Below are 8,612 nucleotides of genomic sequence, written 5' to 3'. Positions count from 1 at the left end.
GTTAAACAGATGGTTTAAAACAATCCTGGTTAATGCACAGATATGTTTTTGTAGATGTCTTTCCAGGGGAATATAAACTTAATTTAAACTTTGGTCATATAGTGAAGGGCGGCTAGGGGGACTTGTGAGCTAATCCAATTTTATGGGTGGGAATTGAGGTTATAGTCTCTATCTATTCAGGGTGCAATTTCTCCATAGGTGTTTGGAGAAGGCAAATGGGCAGGTATGTTAGTTCTATGCTGTCTTTTAACACTTTGACAAAAATAACCAACAGATCTCCAGAGACTTAAAGATGGGACAGAAATGGTAAGCCGGAGGTAACACTAATTGTTTAATGTGCTTTCCTGATCTGATATGTGTGGGATAGTCATTACATTACAGGAAGGCTGGGGTTCAAGAAGGGAAGCCAAGACTAAAAATGGAATTGTTGAAAAGGCATTGCTTAAAACAGGGACTTTTTCCCACGCTCATGCTTATAATATTAAAAACGGAATACCATATAAAGTTTTTGCTGTTGCGCAACTTTGGTTGAGGCTGAAGCACATTTTGACTTACACCTTGGTCAAAATATCAAGAAGTCCTCTCCTCACCACAGAAATTCTGGTCCTAACACAATCCATGAAAAACTTTCCAAAAGATTTTAGTTGGGGTTTTACTGTGTGTAATTGATTTTTTTTCTTCAGATAAGTAGCACAAATATGCTAATTCAAGTCTGCAAGGAATTTGTTTTCATGAAACCTAAAGGAAATCTTTTTCCTTCTTCTCCTTCCTTTTCAAAGGCAATACAACCTCATTTATAAAACTTGCCTGGGAGGAACCAGAACCTTCAGGTAATTGAGCATTTGAATAAATGGAAGCTCTGTTTACGAGAGTCTATATTTAAAAGGGGTTTCTTTTATGTACATAGTCATTTAAAATATGTATATTCCACATAAGAATTAAGATGCTTGAGGTGATGGGCATCAACAAATGTTAAAAAGCACAATACAATAAATTTCAAAGCCTAAAACAATGAAGGATACATGGGAAATGTGTTTTACATTTGCAAAACTAAGGTTTTCAGATATGAATTTATGACATACTGTAAATCCTAAACTATATTATCTTTTCAGCATTTCAACAGTTGTTTCTTAATTGTTTTTATTTGCTTGATTGTTTTCCAAATGTATTTAATGTAGAGTGCCCTATACATGGGACACGGGTGGCGCTGTGGGTTAAAGCCTCAGTGCCTAGGGCTTGCCAATCGAAAGGTCGGCGGTTCGAATCCCCGCGGCGGGGTGCGCTCCCATTGTTCGGTCCCAGCGCCTGCCAACCTAGCAGTTCAAAAGCACTCCCGGGTGCAAGTAGATAAATAGGGACCGCTTACTAGCGGGAAGGTAAACAGCGTTTCCGTGTGCGGCTCTGGCTCGCCAGAGCAGCGATGTCATGCTGGCCACATGACCCGGAAGTGTCTTCGGACAGTGCTGGCCCCCGGCCTCTTTGAGTGAGATGGGTGCACAACCCTAGAGTCTGTCAAGACTGGCCCATATGGGCAGGGGTACCTTTACCTTTACCTTTGCCCTATACGTTGAGGATGAATGGTGTTAACCAAGGATGAAAAGGAGGCTGGCTTCCTCCAAGGAGCTCACCTCTGAATATAAATATAAATGGTGTTTGATCAGAAATACATGTATGTTGCAATGTGATTGGGGTTAGACCAGGCATCCCCAAACTCGGCCCTCCAGATGTTTTGGGACTACAGTTCCCATCATCCCTGACCACTGGTCCTGTTAGCTAGGGATAGTGGGAGTTGTAGTCCCAAAACATCTGGAGAACTGAGTTTGGGGGTGCCTGGGTTAGGCTATCTTTGGGGGAGTCTTCTCTGATCCTATCAGTTTATAACTGTAATTTTGGATTTTACAGTTATAAACTGTAATATTGGAACTGAAAAAATGATCACTTTCTTTGTTGAGTAAATATCTCTCGCCAGGTTTGTGATGTAAGCTTGGGTCAAAAGGTTGTCAAACAAAACTGAGCATCTGGAGACATTCTATCAGGTAAGCTGTAGGGAGCGTATGTTTCTTCTCTCTCCCTAGCCTTGCAAACTGTCTGGAGTGATGCAGTCAAGGTGTGTCCCCAAAGAAACCAGACTCAGGGGATGTGCAGGGACCCCTGAAACCTCTCACAATTCAGTCACACGCTGTCTTATTTATTGCATTTTATTGTTGTACACCAATATATGTGCTAAAGTTTAGCAGTCTATCAATTTTCCAAAGAAAAACAAATAAACATTCCACTGCGGTAATTTTCACATCCGTACACATATCGTTCACTCTTCGCGTAATTGTGGGTTGGTGTGTGCATGCCTCCATTTATATGTGGGTTTTGAAATGTTATATGTATTAGGTGTCTGTATGGATGGGCTATGCATATATATATAATATCTAATATTTTGAATTCCAAATATTGTGCTCAAGCATTTCTCCCCATATATAGGCTTGGAAAGAATTTAGTGCTAAATAAATGCTGCCTCGAACCAGGCAAGATAAAACATAAATCATTGCATTAAAAACCTCTAACAAGTCTATCTGCTTTTTGAAATGACTGGGAGATGAAAGAGAGAGTCTCATTTAAGAAGGCCCAGTGGAACAGTTCTGCATTTATATAGCTGTTATCAAAAGCAATTCATTTGGAGATCAAATAGACTGACAGATAGGACAAGCTGGGGATCACAGCTGCCTTCAGGCAGCCAAAAGCAAGGATGGTTTCCTGGTACCATCACTAATATTGGGCGTAGTCGATGCTTGCGTCTATTACGGCGTGCAGTAAATGCTGGCGGAATTTTAATGTGCTCTGCTCACACTTGGTGCTGAATTGTAGCCAAGGGAGGGAAGAGAAAGCATCCCTCAGTCTGGTTTTTGAAAGAATACCCTCCCTTGAGCCACGCCTGATCGGTATTTATTTTGAGAAAAGGTGACAGCGCTGGCAACTGCGAAAGAACAAAAGACAAAGCTAGCCTCATTCCCAGCACCCTCCAAGCAAAGGGCTGTTCTACTTGAAACATCAGTACCTGCTTTACAATGGAACTTCCATTTGCTTAAACAAAGGCCATCACGTTCTGACTGGATGCCTGGATGCAGGATGCTGCAAGTCATCCAAAATATCTAGGAGCTTCTAGCCTTCAGATTAAGCTCATGATTTCACCTCCTCCAAAGCTCTTAGGCTGAAAGGAATTTGTTTGCAGAAATATGGACCTGTGTATGATATGCATGCAGGTATCTCTATTGCCAACAAAGGGGGTGTGGCAAAACAGGACGGTGCTGTTTTCCCTTCCTTCTTCTTGAAGTGGCAACAGGCCACCCAGAGATGGGGCATCTTGACTGAATGCCTGGAAATGGGGGGGGGGGCACTCCCAAGTTCAGGTGGCGCTAGCAGACTTACCAGTTGGGAAAGAGATTTAGAATTAAGTTGCAAGTTATTCCTTGTGGTAGGAGTAGTTACCATTTGTAGAAAAGTAAATGTAGAAGTCAACTCTGTTGTATTTTTCTCTTTGGATCCAGTAGAATCCAGCCACCTCTCACTTGGAGCTGAATCGTGCAGCTCACACATGCATAGACACAATTTTATCTGCACTTTATTCCTGTACAGTTTCATGGCAGCTAAACTGAGGGCCAAATTGGACATGTCAAACCGATGTTTGCCTGTTTGGATTTGCCCCCCTCCCGCCCTCTATTTTTTAATATAAAAATGAGCATGCAAGGGAGAGGAGTGAAACTGGCCACTTCCTTTCCTTACCTTACTGTACACATTTTAAGCCATTTCCCCCAGCTCTTATACTGGAAGTGAACCAAGTCAGGGGAATGGCTTGCAGAATATGACCTATAGCAACAGGAAGCACAGAAAAGATTTTGCAAATAGTTTGCTTTTGTTTCATTTGAGTTCATTGCAAAGAAATTCAGAGCAGCATTTGGATGCAAACAAAATTGGATGAAATGGCAATTATGGTCAGAGTTATAGCCTTCGAGCAAGTCTACTGTGGGGCTAGGGGGAAACCACCCTAAATCCTTGGATTTGAATAATTTCCCAGTTGATAGGATAAATCCCTTGTTTCTCAAAACTCCCATCCCACCGCCTGTTTTGCAAACAAGAAAGAGAAACACTACAAGCAATTTCACTGGATAACCATGCAAATGAAACAGGAGATTTAGACGTCTCAGCCTGGAGATCAGAGGGAGAAGCGTGAAACTGCTGCAAGGGGCATCTGTGCTTTTCTGAGAATCGAACAGGCATAAGTAGACTGAGACCTCAATAGGGATGCCATATATAGCATGCATGTGTCCAGATCTTTAAGTGGTAATTCGTTGGAGGTATCTCAATTAGGAAGCAGGCGTGCTGGTTTTGACCTGCAAAGTCTTATAATGACTCAAGACCACCGCCTCTCCCAGACCCTGAGGACATCATCTGAGGACCTTCTTTCATGTACCTCTTACACGAAAGATCTGGAGTGTGGCAACACAAGAACGAGGCCTTTTCTGTGATGGCTCCATGCTTGTGGAATGCTCTCCCTGGGGAGGATCACCTGGTGTCTTCATTTCATGTCTTTAGGCACCAGGTGAAAACGTTCCTCTTCAACCAGGCCTTTGGCTGATTAACACCATATGTCCTTTTAAAGGTGTTTGTTTGGGGGTGGGGAGTTATTGGCTTGTGGGTTTTTTCATAGAATCATAGAGTTGGAAGAGACCACAAGGGCCATCGAGTCCAACCCCCTGCCAAGCAGGAAACACCATCAGAGCACTCCTGACATATGGTTGTCAAGCCTCTGCTTAAAGACCTCCAAAGAAGGAGACTCCACCACGCTCCTTGGCAGCAAATTCCACTGTCAAACAGCTCTTACTGTCAGCTCTTACTGTACTGTCTTACTTGTTTGTTTGTTTGTTTGTTTGTTTTATCATTTTGTATTTTTATATTATGAACCACCCTGAGATCTTCAGATGAAGGGAGGTATACAAATTTAATAAATAATAACAACACTCAAGTATGTGGGAACCCTTACTTGAAATATAATTAGCAGAACTGAGGTAGGCAAAGCTCACTATGAGCAGGCTCTGGCTTGGATTCTGATTCCTCCCAGGACAATGGGGCTTGCAGTCCACCACATCGTCATCATCATTCTGGGGGAAGACTTTCCCAATCCTCCTCCACCTGCTTCCTCCTCCCTGTCTCCCCAAGGTGAGGAGGATAGTAGATGGAGGAGACATGGTGTCGTGTCCTTTCTACAGAGAAGTGGAACACTCAGTGCAGGTGTGTGTGTGTGCTTCTGATTAAGATCATCATGGGGGATGTTAAAGCTTCTGTCCCCTCACACCATGGTCTGGATGCAATTGGGGGCTGTGACACAATTATCTATCTATCATCTATCGATCTATCTATCATCTGTCATCTATCTATCTATCATCTATATCTATCTATATCTCTATCTATCTATCTATCTATCTATCATCTATCTATCTATCATCTATCTATCTATCTATCTATCTATCATCTATCTATCTATCTATCTATCTATCATCTATCATCTATATCTATCATCTATCTATCTATCTATCTATCTATCTATCTATCTATCTATCATCTATATCTATCTATCATCTATATCATCTATCTATCTATCTATCTATCTATCATCTATCTATCTATCTATCATCTATCTATCTATCATCTATATCTATCATCTATCTATCTATCTATCTATCTATATCTATCATCTATCTATCTATCTATCTATCATCTATCTATCATCTATCTATCTATCTATCTATCATCTATCATCTATCAATCTATCATCTATCTATCTATCTATCTATCTATCTATATCTATCTATCTATCTATCATCTATATCTATCTATCATCTATATCATCTATCTATCTATCTATCTATCTATCTATCTATCTATCATCTATCTATCTATCATCTATCTATCTATCATCTATCTATCTATCTATCATCTATCTATCTATCATCTATATCTATCATCTATCTATCTATCTATCTATCTATCTATATCTATCATCTATCTATCTATCATCTATCTATCTATCTATCTAATCTATCTATCTATCTATCTATCTATCTATCTATCTATCTATCTATCATCTATCTATCTATCATCTATCTATCTATCTATCTATCTATCTATCATCTATCGATCTATCATCTATCTATCTATCTACCTGCACAGTAAGCCTGCAATTTATGCCAGGGTTACATTCCAGGGATTGTGCCTAAAGCCAAAGTCTCATATAGTTTAAACCCATTGGGTTCAATGGCGGGTGGGGTTGCCAAAGACATTTTTCTCACCACCAGAGCAACACCAGCTCTGAGCCGCTTAGCAAGACTGGGATCCAGGGCCGTCTTATCCATAGGCGTTAGGGGTGCAGGGCACCAGGGCGCCAGGCTCTCAGGGGTGCCAGGTCAAGAGTCCGGGGCCCAAGAGTTGAGTCCGGGGAAGAGCCCGCCCATTGGTTGGAGCTCCGCGGCGGCTCTGCACTGCGAGTTTGGGGGCGGCCGAGCTAGCGAGACGCTGAGGCGGCTGGCCAGCTCTGCCCTCCTGCATGCCTGGGACTGGGCAACCTGTGTGGGGGGGCGCCGGGTGGATCCTTGCACCCCGGCACCGCATATGCTTAAGATAGTCCTGGTAGGCTCTGATCAGATAGCGGCTTAGGACTGGTGTCATTCCACCCGTGTTGGCAGTGAAGGCTGGGCTGCCACATGGCGAGCTCCGTCCGCCCTCCATGTCTCGGGTTGCCATGAAAGCACACTCTGCCAGTGGATGGTTATATTCTGATCCACACATTAGTCTAGGAGGTACAGATGAGATCGCCTTCAATCAGAATTCACAAAGATCAATACAGTAACTGCAACATAGGGAGCCTGCTGAACCTGTCTCTAGACCATTGAACTTGCAGTTATGCTACGCTTTGCTCTTTCTCAAAATCATAACTGTCCTGCCCCAAAACCCAAGGAGGCCTTTCTCAATCTTTATAAAAATAGTTCTTTCACACAGTCAACGTTATTAGTCATAGTGTGCAATTGGTTCTCTATTGGAATAGCAAAGAGGCCCACTGGCGGTGTGAAATGACTGATCTCTTGTGTGGATGTATCTACAGCTCTGAATCCCAACTGCCTCCTAGCTGGAGGCATGGGAGTATTTGAGTCAGAAAGGTGGGAGAGGGAATTGTAATATTAAAGGAATCTCTAAGTCACGTGATTTGACACTACTTAGGCAGAATGTATACCTTTTTTATATACCCATAAAGGTTTGGAGAAGCTGAAAAACTAGCAGACTCCAGTCATGCCAGCTCAGGAAGGACAGGATATAGTCAGTGTTAAATGATTTTACGACAGACTGACCCAACAATAATTAGGAGAGCGTTTACAGGACTGGAAGCACCCACATCTCACTAGATGCAAGCTTAATTTACTGCCCACAAACTATTTTAGAATTCCCCATTTTTCAGGAGTAAAAAAACATCCAAATTTATTGTTTCCAAAAACTTTCAAATAACATTGTGAAAAAGCATGCATATGCCTGTCTTTCTTAAAATAAAGAAAGGTAATAAAAACTATTTTGGTGTTCACAACAGCAAGGATGCAACTTAAAATCTGAAATAACAACAGATCTAAAATGAGATATAGCTATTCTTTAAAAACTGTCTTATATATAGTAATTCTAAAAGGTACCATATGTTCTTGAATGTAATGCGCACCTTTTTTTGGCCAAATTATGTCGTGAAAATTAGGGTGCACATTCAATATGATGGTGCATTTACATTCACCAGCAAATACTTTTTTGGTTTCAAGGTTTTGAAAATTGAGGTGCGCATTGGATTCAATGGTGCATTAGATTCACGTAAATACGGTATTATCCTGCCTATTTTTCCGAAGAAATTCAAGGTGGCTTACAGTAATAATAATAATAAAACCTAAAACAATCTACAGTTCAAGCAAATCATAAATCAAAATATTAAAATAAAAACCAAGGCCGCAATACAGCAATTACAAACCCATCAGCAGAATCAAAACAGCAAAATACCAAAAAGAAGGAATAGTCACCTGATTCCATTTTTAAACAGCTGAGCCACTGCCACACAGCTAAAGCAGTTTTAAGTGAGAGGCCCTGATCCAGCTCTCTTGGGATGGGCAAGGCATTCTTCCACAAAGTGGGTATGGTGACAGAAAAGGCCCCAGGCATGCTTTGCCCACCATGCTGCCCAATATCCAAGGATGAGGAATCAAAGAATCATAGAATCATAGAGTTGGAAGAGACCACAAGGGCCATCGAGTCCAACCCCCTGCCAAGCAGGAAACACCATCAGAGCACTCCTGACATATGGTTGTCAAGCCTCTGCTTAAAGACCTCCAAAGAAGGAGACTCCACCACACTCCTTGGCAGCAAATTCCACTGTCAAACAGCTCTTACTGTCAGGAAGTTCTTCCTAATGTTTAGGTGGAATCTTCTTTCTTGTAGTTTGGAAACTGGGCACCAGACGATAACTCAAACCTGGAGGGAGGTTCGTAAGGAAGAAAACAGGCTTGAAGGTACCCAGATCGTAAGTCAGGTGGGGCTTTAAA

This window comes from Podarcis tiliguerta (assembly GCF_965153285.1).
Source record: "Podarcis tiliguerta genome assembly, chromosome: 3".
NCBI classification, from domain to species: domain Eukaryota; kingdom Metazoa; phylum Chordata; class Lepidosauria; order Squamata; family Lacertidae; genus Podarcis; species Podarcis tiliguerta.
Note: the sequence above shows the minus strand (reverse complement) of the source record.